The sequence below is a fragment of the Balaenoptera physalus genome, assembly GCF_965194825.1.
Source record: "Balaenoptera physalus genome assembly, chromosome: 6".
Lineage (NCBI taxonomy): Eukaryota > Metazoa > Chordata > Mammalia > Artiodactyla > Balaenopteridae > Balaenoptera > Balaenoptera physalus.
This window is the reverse complement of record NC_138885.1, coordinates 88079228-88098525: the sequence shown is the minus strand read 5'-3', so window position 1 is coordinate 88098525 and position 19298 is coordinate 88079228. Positions and strand designations below refer to the sequence as shown.

The following is a 19298-nucleotide window of genomic DNA, read 5'->3' as shown; positions in this document are numbered from 1 at the left end:
GAGCTGTTTTGTCTTGATTTGTTTTCTCTCACACGAACACACATACACCCAAACCTGAAAACGCTGGTCTCAATCTCTCAACACATGTGCCCTCACTGCCTAATTCAGTCCCCACTGGAACTCACCTGGAAGATATTCTGTGCTAAGCTATTAAATTGTTTCCCTTTACAATATGTAGATCTTTTTGTTGCATTTCTGCCCATTCTAATCTCAGAGCTGACTAACAATTGATTCTTTTCCGCATTAACTTGGACTAGGAATTTTAGACCCTGGTGTGGACACAGTTTGTATTTTGAAGATAATTTGGATGTATCAAATAAGCTTAGTATATATTTCCAGAGTCACACTTAGCACCCTAATATCCAGTAACAGTGTCATAAGATGACTTACAGAACCATTAAGCATATGGGTTTGTTATAGTCCCACATTTGTGGTTTGGGGAAAGAAATCGGCAAGGGTATCACAGCAGAATTTACTGGAATTTCTAAACCACCCCAAATTTCAAACCCATTAGTGATCAAGAAACACTTGATTTGGAGTCTGAAACTCCTCTGTTGGTGTAGCTTACCAGATGCAAACGCAAATGTCTACAGGCATAGGAATATAAAAAACAAGTGAAGTGAGCCCAGGTGTGGATAATAGGGAGTGGTGGGGACTGTGGCAAATAGAGAGGACATGTTCTGTCTGAGGGGAGAAACAGCTAGTCAGCTGCAGCTGATGGAGACCAGATGGTACTGCAGACCCAGGTTTGCTAGAATTCCACTGTTTCAAGAGAAGCTACAAATCTAGACTTCTTGTGTGGAATTTCCTGTTTTGAAAACACTGGGTGGGCTAGAAAGAAAAATTATGGGTTTGTGGCTGAATCCTGCCTGCAGGCCATCATTTGCCGTCTTCTAAACATCACCCTTGGTTCAGCTTCACCAGGATACATGGGGTATCCCAAACTCACCGTCTCTGGTCCAATGATAGGTGCCACCTTCCTTACTGGACTCCAACTGTTTTCCTTGTTCTTTTAAAGGAGAAGTCCTACTTTTCAGAGTTATTTGAAGGTGTGTTTGGTGAAACACTTGCCCTTCATCAACTGCATAGTTTATTGAGAAAGGCACGCGGCAGGGAGCCCGCAAGCAATGGTGTGAGCGCCTACATAGAAATGACTCGATGCCCCAGTGAGGTCCTTTACCTTTGGCCTTGCTGCTGGTTTTTCAAATGGTTCCACTTGAGGTCTTTCTTACTATATTTGTTTTAACTATGAATGTGGGAAAATGTTCATAAAGATCACCCAGTTTGGAAATAAAAAGATGATTATTCTGGTATTGATTTTTGTGACATTTATTGGTGAATTGTACCTACCTTCATCATTTCTGCAGACTTCCAAGTCTGCTTTTCCTGAGGTTCTTGTGGATGCTAAAGATTTCTTTGCTTGACCTTGGGGGTGGCATTTTTTTTCTCTCCAGTTTTAATTCCATCATGGTTCCTCTTCCCGTTACTGTGGCTGCATAACAAATTACCCTAAAAGTTAGTGGCTTAAAACAACACTGATCACTTATTGTCTTTGTTTCTGGTCAGGAATTCAGGTGTGGCTTAGCTGAGCAGTTCTAGTTAATATCCTATGAGATTACAGTGTCGGGGGCTGGCATAACCTCAAAGGCTTCTTCTCTCATTTGTCAATCACATGGGTAGAAAGAATCGAATTGCTGACGTTCCTTGGGCCTTTCTCTCCGTCTCTATGTGGTTTCTTTATGCGGTTTTCTCTAGTGTATGGTGTTTTCAGAATAGCTGGATATCTTACCTGGTGGCTCAGGTTGCTAAAGGTATCTGCCCTGGGAGAGAGTGTGAGTGAGAGTGTGAGCAAGTAAAAGAAAGAGACCATATTACTATGAACGATTTAGCCTTGAAGTTCACATTTCTGCGGCATCTGTTCATTGCCGCAGTCACAAAATCCAGAGAGGTGAAGTAGATGCCACCTTCCAAGGGCAGGAGTATCAAAGAATTTGTGGACATATTTTAAAACCCCCCAGTTCCATAGGAAGATGTAGGAAGCCAGTGACGTCATAGCCTTCTATAAGTTGAATTTAAAGTAGAATCACAAGCGGCCCAGGGGCAATCTCTTATCTTACAGATGAACAAACCAAACCACAGGGGCATTTACTGGGTTGTCCAAAGTCATAACTCTGGTCAGTGGAGGAAGTGGGACCATGAATCAGGATTCCTGATTTAAAAAAAAAATTTTTTTTTTTACCACATCATGCTGCCTTCCATTGCTGGTCAAAGCTCTAGCACCATCCAAAGCTTTTCAACATAGGGCAAAATCTTGGTAGGACTTGGTTAAGATATAAGGCAATATCACTTCTTCTTTCTAACACCAGCAATGGAAGTTGATCTAGACCTATCAGCAAATAGGATTTGTGTTTAGATCCCACAAAGAAAGGAGTGTTTGTGTGTGGGTGGGTGGGGTGTGTGTGTGTGTGTGTGTGTGTGTGTGTGAATCAGTGGCAGAGTGAAGGTTTACTACTGTATCTACTCATATGAGCCTGCATTCCAAAGTTTACTTAAGACACAGCTGTCTTTAATTGGTTTTCTCTATGAAAACCATATGTCATCATTGGACATATGAACTTTTATTTCAAAGATTGTTATTATAGTCTTGATAACTTGTGCTGTTTTAAAGTACTTTGATGAGTTATCTTTAATCCCATAGTGTAATAATTCTGATAATGATTTCCCCATAACACCTTTTTTCTATGTAAATAATATATGGGACATTATTTTCATTTTTCAGGAAAGCCCTTTCAGGGCCATTATTTCTGTTATCCAATGAAAAGGTTTTCTGTCTACAGAAAGTTTCACAAGTGCTATATGATAATGAAATTATCCCCTTGATTAGATCAACACTGTGATTTACAAAGCAATAATGATTCTTGGAAATTATTTACATACTTGACATACAGCACTGTATAATTTTAAGGTGTACAGCATAGTGACTTGACTTACATATATTGTGAAATGAGTACCATAATAAATTTAGTTAACATCGATCATTTCATATAGATAAGAGAGAAAGAAGGAAGGAAGGAAGGAAGGAGAGAGAGAGAGAGAGAGAAAGGAAGAAAAAGTTTTTTTCCTTGTGATGAAAATAAGGACTGTTTTTGAACAATAAGTGGGCTTTTTGAAGGGCATCTTTTCTAACTTTAACTTTCTCTCTCGACGAGGACCTCAGTGCACTCATATTCCTTAAAACTCCCATTTCTTTGAGTACTAGGTGTTAGGAAAGCAAGCCACTTAACCAATATGCACTAGGAGGAGGTACGTTCCTAAGACTCACCACCACCATGCCAATCTCCCTTATCTCATGACCCAAACACCTCAGTCCTCCTAGGGGGTTATCTGTTTTACAAGTTGGTCCTGACTCTGTGTTAGATGCTAGAATTATGACAACGAAAGACATGATTCTGGTAGCTCTGAATGGCTTACTTGAGCCTCTGAACAAGAATTATTCAGGGAGACCTTTTTTTTTTTTTTGGCCGCACCGCACGGCATGCAGGATCTTTGTTCCCCGACCAGGACCAGGCATCAAACCGGTGCCCCCTGCAGTGGAAGCACAGAGTCCTAACCATTGGACCACCAGTAAATTCCAGGGAGACCTTTCTTTATGTCACATTTCCTAGCCTATGTTTCTGGCCTGTGGAAGGTGTGGAGAGAGTAAATGAGTATTTGTGGCCCCTGGGCCTCCCATAGCAGACCAGGGCCTTTGTGCTTTGGAGTAGGAGTAGGATTAAAAAAGATGGGTGGCATCAGAGCCAGCTGATTTGTGAGGTTGGTAAAATTTGTCTTTTGCCTCTTTTCCCAGAGAGCAATTACTGTGATTACGCATATCATTAATTTTGATGCATATTTTATTTGACTCTTAGTGTGTGTTTACTTGGCATTCGTGGTTTACGGCTCCTGTCTGTGATCATAAGCTTAGAATTTGTAAACCATCCTTTGTGTTCAGTCCATTTTGCTATAATCAAAAAGGAACAGAAATTATTTAAGTTGTTTTCATTCTATTTCCCTTATACAAAGCACTATTGAATTCATTCAATGAGCAAAAAACTTCTAGAAAGTAAGGTGAACCCCTTAGCCTTGATAGAACAAGTTCAGAATTCTGCCAAGTCTGGCTACTTAGGCCAGTGTTTTCAGCTGGTCTTGATCAAAGATGTACGTTCCGTGTGTGCAAGCAAAAATCTGCCCGCAAGTGTATGCTGAGAGCTGTCATCAGTCATATTCAATTGGGATCAAAATATCAAAGCGGAGCAGAGGAGACTTGGCTAATAAAGCATCTTGTGTCTGAATAAAACTTATGTTTGAGTGGAGGAAGGGAGTTGGCAAAGGAGAGCTCTGTGCCTCCCTTTTCCTTTATCTGGAATGCATTCTTACCGACTCTGGAGAGAAAAATCAGAGTCGTGCCCCTATTTGGAATTTGTGAGTTTATATGGGCACACTGTTTTTCTCTTACAACATTAAAAATTTGTCTATGAAAGAAAGATCTTTGTGGCTTTGTTACTGAAATGGAAAAATGTATGTGCCAATATAATTACATAAATTATCTATGGAAATTTAGAGATTGTTTGAAAACTCTAGGCCTCTGATTAAACTCAGTCCAAGATTCTACCATGCCAAATCACTTGGAATTTGGCTGCTTCCTTGGGACCTTCTCTCCTTTTCACTGTTATGAGCTAATTTGAACTTCAACTGGGAGAGTTTATGGGGGTGACAAATGCCCCTGTGTGTATATTCTAGGAATTTCTGGGATTCTCTGAAGACAGTTGTATCTGGGGCAACTGAACACTGAAATTATGCTGCTTTTAAATGTGTCTTGTATTTATCGTAGGGCTTTAGGAAACCATTACCCCCTGGCTTTGTATAAGATGTACTCACATTGGCAGTGTCTAATTAAGCTTCTCAAGACTGAGAAAGCAGGATATAGAAGAGGGGTTTAAAAAAAAAAAAGAAAAGGAGAGCTACTTAGCAGTCAGCTGAGGACACGATGAAAACCCTGTGAACTTGAACCCCAGCCCCAAACAAGTCTCTGATGGCTTTTCTCTGTCCCCAGAGGTTCTGCTAAGAGATGGAACTGGGGGTGAACATGACCTCCCAGCAGGCGGACTTCCAGTGGGCAGTGGAAACTTCAACAATGCTAGTCTTGTTTTTTCTTCTAGTTAATTCAGTTGAAGAGAAACATAAAATCTTATAGGGAACTCTCATTAAGGGAGGGAGCAGAGGCGTGGGCACAGATACTTTGCTGCTGTCGGCAGCCTCCTCACTGCTGTGAATAAAAATATAAGCCCACAAATTTTGAATCAGAATTTGGATGTGAGTCTATGTTCAGAACATTGGAGTAGACAATATTTTGGGACAAAATGTTCCACTTATCTCTTTGTAATAGAGCAAAAAAGAAATTTTTTTGGCTTTACCATGAATGAATTTGGCAACTGATGAAAGAACCATTCAATAGGATGTATTAAAATAAACAATTTCAGTTTCACCTTCAGTTGAGTGCTCAGGACAGTGGAGCCATTGCCCCCACATTTCAAAGTCAGATACTAGTTTTCAACCCATGGCCCCCTTGCCCATTTAAGAGGCTGAAGATCAGAGAGCAGATTTCTTTGGAGATAGTTCTGCTTCACATCCCATCACCACTCCCCTGCCCCTATAGCGCGGGAGAAATCCTGATCCCAAGCCCAGTAAGAGAAGCTTCAAGGAGATTGCTTGGATATCTGATATGAATTCCACACACTTTAGGGGGCTGAGCGGACTGGCATGTGATGAATCTAAAGACTGAATGGCTCTGATTAGAGCTTGCTTGCTGGGAAGTTAAATAAAAAGAGGGCTGTGGTTGAGAAATACTCTACCCCCACCAGTGATAGGTCAAGAGTGTATGTTTCCCAATGTCCAAATGTGAGCCAAGGGCCAGAGCTGGCCTGGAGTTCTCCTGGATGCTACTCAAGAGGGCTGCCTGGAAGTATGGGGAGGTGTAGGATGCCTGGGGTTGGGGAGAGGGGAATGTGAGCTACCAGCAGAGAGGGGCAGTCACCCAGGGAAGTTGGGAAGTTGTTGGAGAACCTAAATAAGCATCCGAGAGACAGTTTTAAACATCTGACCCAGTCAGAGGATCACTGCCAGAAGGGTGCCAGTCAGTAAGACCATTGTCCCTGTACCCTTGGTGTCCTCCTTTTCCCTCTTCTTTTTAGTCCTGAGGGAGGCAGAGGCAGCCAAGAGGGGAAAGGAGGAGGAGAAGCCATAGTCTGGGAAAGAGAGAAGTCAGCCTTGTCTCCTTTCCCCACTGGGGGAGGCGGAGAGGAGCTTGGGTGCTAAAAAGCATTCAGGGTTTGTTACTACATAACAGACATTGTAATTACTGACATGAAGTTATGTTTGTGACTAAAGTGCCTGGAGAACTTTTTGTTATTTGTTGGAGATTTTATCTGAGGTGGCAGGAAAAGAAGTAGTCTCATAAAGATTATACCAGGTATAGGAAAGGGAGAATAAAGTTATTGTTTGATTATACCCCATGACTCACTGGTTCAGTACAAAGTCACACACTTAGAGTCATTATTTTAGGAAAGATTAACACTCAGCTCTAAAGAAAAAAAAACTATTACGCTTTAAATATATGCGAACTTAAATATCAACTTTATAAGACATAGGTTCTAGTAATGCCAAGCACTTATCAGGTACCAAATTGTTGAAAAAATGAATCACACTTGTGAATGATAAAGCCTGACTTAGTGGTAAAACTTAAATGCTAGTTTATAAGTATTATGGTGACTATCCTGTTAGGAAGGTATTTCATAGAATCCACAGGTGAGAGAGAAAATGAAAATGTACTGTTCTGTAGCTTGGCCTTTTCTGTAGATTTGATTACTTCCCAACACCAACTCCAAATTTTATTGCAACCTCTCCTTTATTTTTTTTTCTTCAAGATCTAAAAAGCTGTACTGATGCGTCAAATTGGTATGAAGACATCTACAAAATTAAAATTACACGTACACACACATGTATACACACTTCCTGTAATTTCTTATAACTAGCTAGTCGGCACTAAGGGATTCAAAGAAGAGGAATCATTGCTCCTGATATGAGAGCTTTAAGGACTCAATGATGTAGCAGAAAGGAAGATTTCTTAAAGAGAATATAACTTAAACATTAGCCTAAAAGAAGTTTATCTGGCCTTCCTTCCTTCCTTCCTTTTCTCCTTCCTTTCTTCCTCCTTCCCCTCCATCCCTCCCTCCTTCTCTCCCTTCCTTTCTTCTTTTCTTCCTACGCAATTACAGACCCATTAGGCAGGGCTGAGGAGGGTAGGAAGGCAGTCCAGCTGGGGCCCAAGGAAAAGGATATCAGGAAAGCAGCCCAATAAAGATTGGAACTTTCAAGGAGAGTGTCCTAAATGTATATACACTAAACAACAGACTGTAGTATATATGAAGCAAAAACTGATAGAACTGAAAAGATGGAGAAATCCACAATTATAGTTGGAGACTTTAGCACCTCTCTTTTAACAATTGATAGAACAACTAGATAGAAAATCATCAAGCGTGTAGAAAAACTCAATAATATAATCAGCCAAGATGACCTAATCAACATTTATAGACTGTTCCACCCAGCAACAGAATGCATATTTTTTTCAAGTGCCCATGATATCCTGAACCATAAACCAAACCTCAACAAAACTGAAAGAATTGGAATCATATAGAGTGTGTTCTCCCACCACAATGAAGTAAAACTAGAAATCGATAACAGAAAGATACCAGGAAAATCTCCAGTACTTGGAAATTAAACAACAGACTTCTAAATAATCCATGGGTCAAAGAGAACATCTCAAGGGAAATCCCCCAAACTACACTGAACTGAATGAAAATACAACAAATCAAAATTTGGGGACACATATTAGTGCTGAAAAAAATTGTAACACTAAATGCTTACATTAGAATAGAGGGAAAGTCTCAATTCAGTAAGTTTCTACCTCAAGAATCTAGAAGAAAGCAGAGCAAAATAAACTCAAGATAAGCAGAAAAAGGAAATAATAGAGATGGGAGCATAAATAAATAAAACTGAAAACAGAAAACAATGGAGAAAATCAATGAAACAATGACCTGGTTTTTTGAAAAATCAACAAATGAAGTAGGGTATGTTACTACAGACCTTGCAGACATCAAAAAGATAATAAAGGAATATTATGAATAACTCTATGCAAAGAAATTTGACAACTTAGGTGAAATGGACCAATTTATAAAACAACACAAACTACAACAATTTACCAATATGAAGTACTGATCATTTGAATAGTGTATAACTATTTTAAAAGTTGAATTTTAAAACTTTCCCAAAAGAAATCTCTAGGTCTAGATGGTATCACTGGAGAATTCTACCAAATATTTAGGGAAGAATGAACACAAATTCTACCCAATCTCTTCTGAAAAATAGAAGAGGAGGGAACACTTTTTAATTCATATGTGAAGCTAATACCCTGATACTAAAAGCAAACAATGGTAGTACAAAAAAAGAAGTATATATATATATATATATATATATATATATATGCAAAAAAATCCTTAAATATTAACAAATAGAATTCAATAAGAATTATAAACCATAACTGAGTGGGATTTATTACCTGGAAAGCCTATTTTGATATTTGAAAATCAATCAATGTAATTCATCATATTAACAGGATAAAGAAGAAAAATCACATGACTGTATCAAACACTGTAGAAAAAATTTTTGACAAAATTCAACACCCATTAACAATTTTCAAAAAACTCTCAGAAAAAAAAGAAAGGAGGGGAACTTCTTCAACTTGGTAAAGAGCATTTAACAACTTAATAAACAACAGCTAACATTGTACTTAATGGTAAAAGACTAAATATTTTCACCTGAAATCAGGAAAAAGGCAAGGATGTCTGCTTTCACTGCTCCTACTTGACATTGTGCTGGAAGTTCTAGCCAGGGCAATAGGGCAAGAAAAAGCAGTGAAAGGCATAAAGATCAGAAAGGAAAAAAAAAAACTTTTCCTCTTTGCAGCTGACAATTGTCTACATAGAAAATCCCAAGGAATCAAGAAAAAACAACTAGAAATTATAAATGATTTCAGCAAGGTCACAAGATGCAAGACAAACATACCAAAATCAATTGCATTTCAGTATACTAGAAATGAACGTGTGGACAAAAAATTAAAAATACAATATTATTTATAACTGCCCCCCAAAAAATAAAATATGGGGATTATATGCTGAAAACTACAAAATGCTGATGAAAGAAATCAAAAAAGATATAAAATAATGGAGAGACCATGTTCATGGATTGGAAGACTCAGCATAAATAAAGATGTCAGTTCTCCCCCAGTTAATCTGTAGGCTTAATGAAATTCCTATCAAAATAACAGCAAGGTTTTTTATAATAGAGGTAATATTTTTCTAAACTTTATATGGAATGGCAAAGGAACTAGAATAGCTAAACCAATTTTGAGAAAGAAAATGTGGGAGAAATCAGTCTACCCAATTTCAAGACTTATAGCTACAGTAATCAAGATTGTCAGGTATTGGCAGTCTTAAGATACATAGATCAGTGGAACAGAATAGACAACCCAGTCATAGCCACACACAAATATACCCAACTAATTTTGACAAAGGTGCAAAAGGCATTCAATAGAGGAAATGTAGAGTTTGCAACAAATGGTGCTGGAGCAGTTGGACAGCATAGGCAAACAACAGTGAGCTTTAATCTAAGTCTCACACCTTATACAAAAGTGAACTCAAAATGGATCATAGACTTAAAGGTAAAACATAAAACATAGGAAAAAATCTCCAGAATCTAAGACTAAGAGTCTTAATACCAACTAAAAGTCTTAATAGGCAAAGAATTCTTAATACCAATTTTTTTAAAAATTGATAAATTGGACTGCATCAAAATTAAAGACTTTTGCTCTGTGAAAGACCTTGTTAAGAGAATGAAGAAACAAGCTGAAGGCCGGAAGAAAATGTTTGCAAACCACATGTCTGAGAAAGGACTAGTATCTAGAATATATAAAGAATTCTCAAAACTCAACAGATAAACAAGTAAACCCATTAGAAAGTGAGCAAAAGACACTAACAGACATTTCACTGAAGAAGATAAACAAGTGGCAAATAAGCACCTGAAAAGATGTTCAACATCATTAGCCATTAGAAAAATGGCTCCACTGCACAGCGCAGCCCACTCAAGTTCCCCTGGAAGAAACTTCCAAATCTGTATCTCTAACCTCAATCCTCTCCAAGGTCCAGGCTCATCTGTCAAATGGCCTTATAGATAGCCCCATCCAGAGGTCTTTCTGGAACCTGAGTGGGTTCTGAACTTTATGGCACCAAATTTCATAGAATTTTGACCAATAGTATAAGGTCAACAGACCCTCGGTCCTTGAAAGAATCAATCCCTCACGCAAAACAAAGCCCTAATTCTCTTTCAAAGCCTTTTCTCATGGGGGACAAGTTTAACAACCTTGCCTATTTTTAATAAAGTCATAATAATGGACATTTATTGTAAGCATATTGGGCTAGACCCTGTGCCTACATCATCTCATTTAATTCTCACAACAGCACTGTGAAATAACTCCTGTTTTTAATCCATGTTTCACACATGAGTATCCTAAAGTACAAAGAAATGGAGTAACTTGCCCTGGGTCTTACAGTTGGTGTGATATAGAAGCAGGACTCAAACCCATGTTTATCTAACTCTAAATTCCAGGCTTTTAACCGTATGCTCTACTGTCTGGAGGACTGGCAAACTCCAGACTTTAAAAGACAAAGCTGTCTCAGAGGATCTGAATTCACATCAACCAAGACAGTGATGTCCAAACAAGATATCACTGAGATGAGCAGTGTTTCAGCTTTGTCAAAGGGAAGCAGGAGGACCTCAGACTGTACCAGTACCAGTTATGTCTGTGTCATCCATTTCTCTGGAAAGCCTTACGCAAGGCAGTCTGCATTTTCTTTTTCTGTCAGGAGAACAGAACTACCTTATAGCATTCCCCATCCTGTGAGGGGTAAAACCACCCCAGCTACAGTTCTGAAGTACGTGCCATTATTGGAAATCTGCAGCGCTGACCCCTGGACTTCAAGTATTTTCATATAAGCACTCTTACTTGGGCCCAGCCTTCCTCTTGAAATCTCTGTTCAGTATGTTTGTAACAGCTGCTGTCAGCTTGGCCTCACTCTTCTTATGATAGCAGCTGCCAGGGATGACCCTTTCCAGCTGGGGGTGGAGTGGGTGGGAGTGAGGGGGAGGGACTTCCCAGCAAGATTGTTTCTCCAAAGACACTTTATTCTTGGCAGCCGCCAAGGCCTCCTGGCTTGTGAGGTCTAGACCAGGTCCCTCTGATAATCACTTCCCTTCTTGACCCTCATTCAGTAACAGAAAATGTAGAGGCCCAAGCATTTTTAAATCAGACTAAGTGCTCACATACACACCTGTGCCTCCAGGTCATGGGGTGATGGTGCCCACAAAGAACAAAGAGCCCTTCTGAGATTCCAAAGAAGGGTAGAGGCCCAGCCATCTGTAACAGCTGAAAGGAATATTTAGAAAAACCAAACCACTCAGCAATAACTAAGATTTATTTTCTCTTATGAGCAGATCCCTATAACCTAAGTGATAACATCACTGGATTTAAATTCTGTGGGCCATTCTGTACTTGGAAAAGTAGTTTTGTTAATAGTAAACAATAACATTCGCTTGATCACTGGGAAGCCATTTAGCATAGAGTGACAACTTCATAGCATTTTTTCCCCCCAATTCAAGGATTCAGCCAGCTGCTGCAGGTCGTGTAGTCCTGTAGTATGCATTTAGTGAAAAAAGTCCACGTATTACTGAACCTGTGCAGTTCAAACTCATGTTGTTCAAGGGTCAACTGTATTGTTGGTCTGTTAGGATTTTGTATTTTTGTTATTTTTATCATTATCCAAAATAAAATGTGATCTTCCAGAAGAGTACAGGTGCTATGCTGTGAGAGTTCAGGGGAGGGCACATCCCATTCTGGGTTCAGTGGTTAATGAGAGATTACCCGACACTCGTCAACGCAATGCATTTGCTGTTTGTCTCTCTAGATTTCTTGTCTCATCACCGCCACCCCCCCTCCCCATTTGTGTGAATGTGGGATAGTAGCACCAAACCTGAAATGCGTTGAATGATGGAGAATGTGGGTAGATGTTTGGACTTGGTTAGACCAATTGACCAACACGTCATTTTCAGAATATCAGAAGTTTTCATGATGGTTTCTTTCCTTTTGACGATATTCGCATCATCCACTAAATAGAAAAGTTGTAACTGACATCGTACATTGGAGTAAAAGGAAAATGGATGCTGTATCTCAAATTGTGCTCCTGAATCCCATTACCATCTGGGATCAGTCATTCATAAAAGATTAAACGTGAGGCAGGCACACATCTGAATATATGTGTGTCAGTCTCTCCCATCTGTTTTAATTTTGCTTAAAATAATAACAGCTTTCTTTACCCACTTACTTGAATCTGCGTTGATTCTTTTAATGTTCATTAGCCAGAAGTAGTCTGTGGTGTTTAGCTAGAGTTTCAGAATCCCACCAAGATTAGCTTTAATTGAATCAGTAGAAATTTTCTTTAAAGCTGTATATTTTAATGACTGAGCTAGAATCACTAAAATGTTAATTGATGCTTAGAGTGGGTAATTTATACTGTAATTTAACATTAAAAATGGTATCAGAAGATACGTTTATGTTGGTTTACACCGCTTTTGTGGGGACTAAGACCAGGTAAGCAAAATGCCTTTCTGAAGCAGGGTACTTCCACTATCACATAGTTTTTTTAATTATTAAAAAAAAGTGTATTCAAATCTAGTATTTCCTTTGTTCTCTTTTTCTGCAGTTTTTAATCATATTACCATGTCCCTCCGATTTTACATCCCTCTCCAACCTACCCCTGCCTCTCAAATATAACCTCCCTTGTCCTAGGCAAATAAATTTCACCTCGTGCTGAGGCAGAAAGTAAATTAACACAATGATAATGTAATTTAGGGTAAACTAAGAATATCATCTAGAAGAGAATTACTTAAACTTAAGAATTGCTCTCAGAAGTCACCATGGAAACATGAGGGCAATGTTACTGTTTTGCCTGGTAATACACAAAGAACTGGATGTGCTCAGCAAGTGGAATTGATCAAATGTAACACCCATGACCCTGAATATTTTACAGGATTGACTACTTGTCACCATTTCAGTATGTCTGTCACTTAATGCAATCAAATGTTTTGCAGTGCAGAACTTCAACTGAATTAGCTCTCAGATGAGTATTTTTGTTGATAGATAGGTGGATAATGGATAGGGGACTGAATACATTTTAAATAGTATGAAATCCAGGAGACCTGCTGCCTTTTTGTTTTAGATGCCAACTTACAGTGGTGATTAAGCCCCAGAGTTATATAAAGACTCTCTAATAATCAAAGCCTTTGTAGATAAGCATTCACATTTTATCAATGAACTAATAATGCCCTGGGAGGTAAAAAAAATTAAGCAGACTGACAAAATCTAGGCTACTTTAATTTTCATTAAAATTATCCATTATCTCTTTTCATCTTGTATGGTATCCCTTCTCTGTTTAAAAGGTTTTAATTTGCAGAACACAGGGCAATAAACAATTAAATGCTGGAAAAATACAAAAGATTCACAGTCTAAATGTAGAGAGAACATCTCTCTGAATCCCCCAGTTCAACTCTAGTGCTTTTTTCTGTTAACTTTAAGCCACATTGATTTAAATATTTGGTGACTTTGGAGACCTGCAGTGTCAAGGATGAGATGACGGAGTAGATAGTTATTAGTATATGCATAACTACAATCCCAAGACATTTTTCCAGATAGTACTTAAAAAGATAACATTCTTTACTGTTGAACGAAAAATTGGACTATCACCTGCAGTGGCACCATCTGGTGGTTTCATTTTCAATTCACTGCATGTTTATTGAGAACATATACTATACCGGGTACTGCTCACTACAAAGTGGACCCAGCTCCATCCCAATGGACTCAGCATATGTTGTGAATTGCCAAAAATGCAGGCAATAAATGAAAGAACTTTTCTGTTGGAAGTATGTGGTTTCTATAAGATTCTTTGTCTTATCTCAACCCTCAACATGTTTCATTTCATTTAGGTAAAGATATCACAAAAATACTTTAGATAAAAGCAAACAGAACTGTTATGTGGTTAGATCACTGTAGACAAGATTCAGAATAATATAAAGGGCTTGGGGTTAAAGATCTATTCTTTTTTTTAATGTTATCTACAGTTCTTATGTTGCTTAAGGTAGATTTTTTTAGGCTGAATATTTTTTAGACTGAAAACGTCCATTCAAAAGTACTGACAATCGTAAACAAAATGCTGGCAAATTAAATGCAACAATGTACTGAATAAGATAAGACCTGCATGGTAATTGAGATAATTGAGTGGGAGTATTCTAGGGATACAAATGTAGTTTAGCATTAGAAAATTAATCAAGGCAATTTACCACATTAACAGAAAAAGAAGAAAAATATCACATAAACATCTCCATCAATGTAGCAAAAATATTTGGTAAAACTCAGTGTCCATTTATGATTTTTAAAAGTCTTAGCAAACTAGGAATGGAAAGGAACTTCATTAATCTGATAAAGATTATCTGCAAAATGTCTATGGCACATATCATACTTAAGAGTGAAATATTGAAAGGTTTTTTTCCTTATAGTGGGAAACAGACAAATATGCCTGTTGTTTCCCCTTCTATTCAACATTGGACTGGGAGTCCAAGCTGGTGAAATAAGGGAAGAAAAGGAAATAAAAGTGTGGTAGACAGAATGGCCCTCAAGTGATGTTCACGCCCTCATTCTTGAAACCTTTGAATATGTTACCTTATGTGGTAAAAGGGTCTTTGCAAATGTAATTAAGTTACAGATATTAAGATAGGTGGCAGGTTAATTGCATATGCCTATAGGGAGAAATGAATCTTTTCTTCTACCTCACACCACATACAAAACTCAATTCAAGATGAATTGAAGGACTTCTGTGGTGGCACAGTGGTTAAGAATCCACCTGCCAATGCAGGGGACACGGGTTCGAGCCCTGGTCCGGGAAGATCGCACATGCCACGGAGCAACTAAGCCCGTGCACCACAACTACTGAGCCTGCGCTCTAGAGCCCACGAACCACAACTACTGAAGCTCATGTGCCTAGAGCCTGTGCTCCGCAACAAGAGAAGCTGACGCAATGAGAAGCCCGTGTACCGCAACGAAGAGTAGGCCCTGCTCACTGCAACTAGAGAAAGCCCGCACGCAGCAACAAAAACCCAACACAGCCAAAGATAAAAATAAATAAATTTATAAACAACAACAAAAAAAGATGGATTGATAAGGGTATACGGTCAACATACAAAAAGCAATTATATTTCTATGTACCAGCAGCAAAACAAATAGGATATACACATTTTTAAAGATATCATTTACAAAAATATTTTAATTTGCATCAGCATCTAAAATGTTATATAAATTCTTTCTATAAAAACTATAAAACATTATTAAGAAAAATTAAAGATGACCTAAATAAATGCCCTTATCTTACCATATATAAGGTTAATATGTTAAAAATCAATTGCTCAGTCGGCCTGGCAGCTGGCTTGGAAGTACGGCCGGAAGCTCGCGCGGCGACGGTGGCCATGGCGGCAGAGGAGGTGGAGGTGGGCTCTGCGGACGCTAGTGAGAAGTCAGGATGGCTAACTGGTTGGCTTCCCACATGGTGCCCTACGTCAACATCACACCTTAAAGAAGCTGAAGAGAAAATTTTAAAATGTGTCCCCTGCACATACAAAAAAGGACCTGTTCGTATATCTAATGGAAATAAAATATGGACACTGAAGCTTTCTCATAATATTTCAAATAAGACTCCACTTGTCCTCCTCCATGGTTTTGGAGGAGGTCTTGGACTCTGGGCACTGAATTTTGGAGATCTTTGCACCAATAGACCTGTCTATGCTTTTGACCTGCTGGGCTTTGGACGAAGTAGTAGACCCAGATTTGACAATGATGCAGAAGAAGTAGAGAATCAGTTTGTGGAATCCATTGAAGAGTGGAGATGTGCATTAGGATTGGACAAAATGATTTTGCTTGGACACAACCTCGGTGGGTTCCTGGCTGCTGCTTACTCACTGAAGTACCCATCAAGCAGGGTTAGTCATCTCATTTTAGTGGAGCCTTGGGGTTTTCCTGAGCGACCAGACCTTGCTGATGAAGAGAGACCAATTCCAATTCGGATCAGAGCCTTGGGAGCGGCATTGACTCCCTTTAACCCTTCAGCCAGCCTCAGGATTGCAGGACCCTTTGGTTTAAGTCTAGTACAGTGTTTAAGGCCTGATGTCAAACGGAAGTATTCTTCAATGTTTGCAGATGATACTGTGACAGAATACATTTACCACTGTAATGTCCGGACTCCCAGTGGTGAGACTGCATTCAGAAATATGACTGTCCCTTATGGATGGGCAAAAAGACCAATGCTGCAGCGAATTGGTAAAATGCACCCTGACATTCCAGTTTCAGTGATCTATGGCGCCCGATCCTGCATCGATGGCAATTCTGGCACCAGCATCCAGTCATTACGACCACATTCATATGTGAAGACAATAGCCGTTCTCGGAGCAGGGCATTATGTGTATGCAGATCAACCAGAAGACTTTAACCAGAAAGTGAAGGAGATCTGTGACACTGTGGACTGAACACACTGCAGATGATGTGGGAAATGCACATGGCTAATGCAGGTCCTCAGCAATAATTTGCAGGCTGCGACGCAGAGTAAGGAATCTCACATGAGAACCAGGCAGTCTTCTTGACTGTACTTTCCCCATGTTTTCTTTATGAAGCTGCTAGCACATTTAAACCAGTTAGTGCCTTCTAGAAGAACGACTTTCCTTTCTCCAAAATCAAAATATACAAGAGTCTCCAAATCTAGTGGCTTTAATAAAAGGTTATTTGTCCCTCTGCTGTACTGAAATATTGTAATTTTTCAACTGAAATTTTTATTTCTATCTAACTTTGCTATATCAAGTATTTTTTATATTGCAGTCTGTATTGCCAATTTTAAAAAGTGATTTCTGGGTTTATTATTTTATATAATGTAAAGGTGCACCTTATTTTCCTTGCTTATATATACCATGTCTAATAACTGATAGAGTTAAGCAAAATTCGGTGTGTTTTTATGTAAAAATTTGTCACTTTCTTAGAATGCTTCACTTCGTTTTTGAAATGGAGTGTTGAGACAGGGTTTTGGTTAAAAAGATGGGAGTTGATTTCTAGCATTGATTTTTCTGATTTTCCTCTGTTCTCTATTTAAGGCTGCAAAGCCATGTTCACCATTTTAAATGTGATCCATCCTTAAGTATTTCAAGTACTGAAAAGCCTTAGCTAAAAGTCTATCCTATTTTCCCCCATTAATACTGCTATTCTTTTCTTTGAGCCAGCATGCAGCAGAAGGAACAGATTTCCTCACTGAGGGGTCATTAAGACTGTTACCTTCCAGTAAACCAAATCATATATTTTCATCTAACTCTTGTAGACGGGTGCTAAAGCTGGATTACATTTTTACCACTAAAATATAAAAATCGGTGGTGCTGTTATATCTCATCGCACCAGAAGTCAGCTAGTACTTGGGGTTTTTTTTGTTTTGTTTTGTTTTGTTTTAAGAGTTTTGTGTTGATTAAATAACTTACATACTTGAAGTTATATTACAAAAATTCTGTAAGGTTGATTGAACTATGTGACAGTAACTACCATCAAGTGTAGTACTTTCTTGCTGTTTTTAATACAAGGAAAGCTTCTCTGAAACTGTGAAAAAGCTCCATGAGGTAACTGGCTACTACCGAGAAGACCCTCCGCAAAAGAAAGTTGAATAGGATGGTCACCAGCAAGTCATCTTTGCCTTATGTTTTGCTTAATGTTGCTTGTCTAGGAGAAAGGTGGTTATGTAAATAAAAACAGTGAACTAGAGCCAAAAAAAAAAAAAAAAAATCAATTGCTTTTCTATATCCCAGTAACAACAAACAGAAAATGAAATTTTAAAAAGATACTACTTTAACAATTACAATTTTCAGTAGCATAAATATATTAAATGCCCATACCATAAAACTATAATATGTTACAGATAAAAATTAACTATACTTCAATAAATGGAAAAATATATTCTTTCCGTTGATTAAGACTCAATGTTGTAAAGATAACTCTCCCCAAACTGACACAGACTCATCAAACTCCCTGTAGGGCTTTGTATATGTGTGTAAATTGAAAAGCTGATTTAAAATTTTATATGGAAATGCAAAGGGCAAAGAATATACAGGGCAGTCTTGAAAAAAGAAAAACCTGGGGTCTTACACTTTCAGATATCAAAATCTGTTATGAAGCTATAATAATGCTTTGGAGTGAAGATAGATAACTTACAATGGGACAGAATGGAGAGTTGAAAAATAGATCCACACATATAGTATCCTGATTTATGATAAACGTGGCAAAGGGTCTTTTCACTAAATTTTAATTGAATATGCATATGGGGAAAATGAATTTTTTTATCATCTACAAAACAATTCAAGATGAATTGCAAATCTAGATGTGAAAGTTACAATAATAAAGCTTTTAGAAGAAAACATAGGAGAACATCTTCATGACTCAGAGGAAAAGATTTCTTAAATAAGACACAAAAATAATAAACCACAAGGAAAAATTGGATATATTGGAATATATTAACATTAAAATTTTGTTCATTAAAGGACACCACTAGGAGAGTGTAAAGGCAACCTTCAGAGTGCGATATGAAAAAGGTCTTGTATCCAGAATATGTACAGAACTCTTATAGAATATATAAAGAAGCCTTAAAAACTATTAAGAAAACAATAGGAAACCCAATAGAAAAATGGGCAAAAGGTGTGAACAGGCACTTCAGAAAAGAGGATATCCAATAAATACATTAAAAGTTGTTCAACTCTATTAGTCATTAGGGAAACATAAATTAGTGTTCTATTGTATTAGTGTGATATAACAAATTACCACAAATTTAGAGCCAATAAATACATTAAAAGTTGTTCAACTCTATTAGTCATTAGGGAGACATAAATTAGTGTTCTATTGTATTAGTGTGATATAACAAATTACCACAAATTTAGTGGCTTAAAACAACACAAATTTATTACTTTACAGTTCTGTACGTTAGAAGTCCAACACAGACCTGACTGCACTAAAATCAAAGTGTCAATAG

The 19298-nt window shown here is 38.1% G+C and overlaps 1 protein-coding gene and 1 pseudogene across 3 annotated transcripts in view; both read left to right on the top strand.

Moving 5' to 3' along the window:
• ANKRD44 (ankyrin repeat domain 44) overlaps window positions 1-19298 on the top strand; it is a 325415-nt gene that overhangs the window by 238209 nt on the left and 67908 nt on the right. The gene's annotated exons all lie outside the window — the stretch shown is intronic.
• LOC309663331 (1-acylglycerol-3-phosphate O-acyltransferase ABHD5 pseudogene) lies at window positions 62-18040 on the top strand (annotated as a pseudogene). The gene has a single exon. The product of its transcript is annotated as a 1-acylglycerol-3-phosphate O-acyltransferase ABHD5 pseudogene (transcript).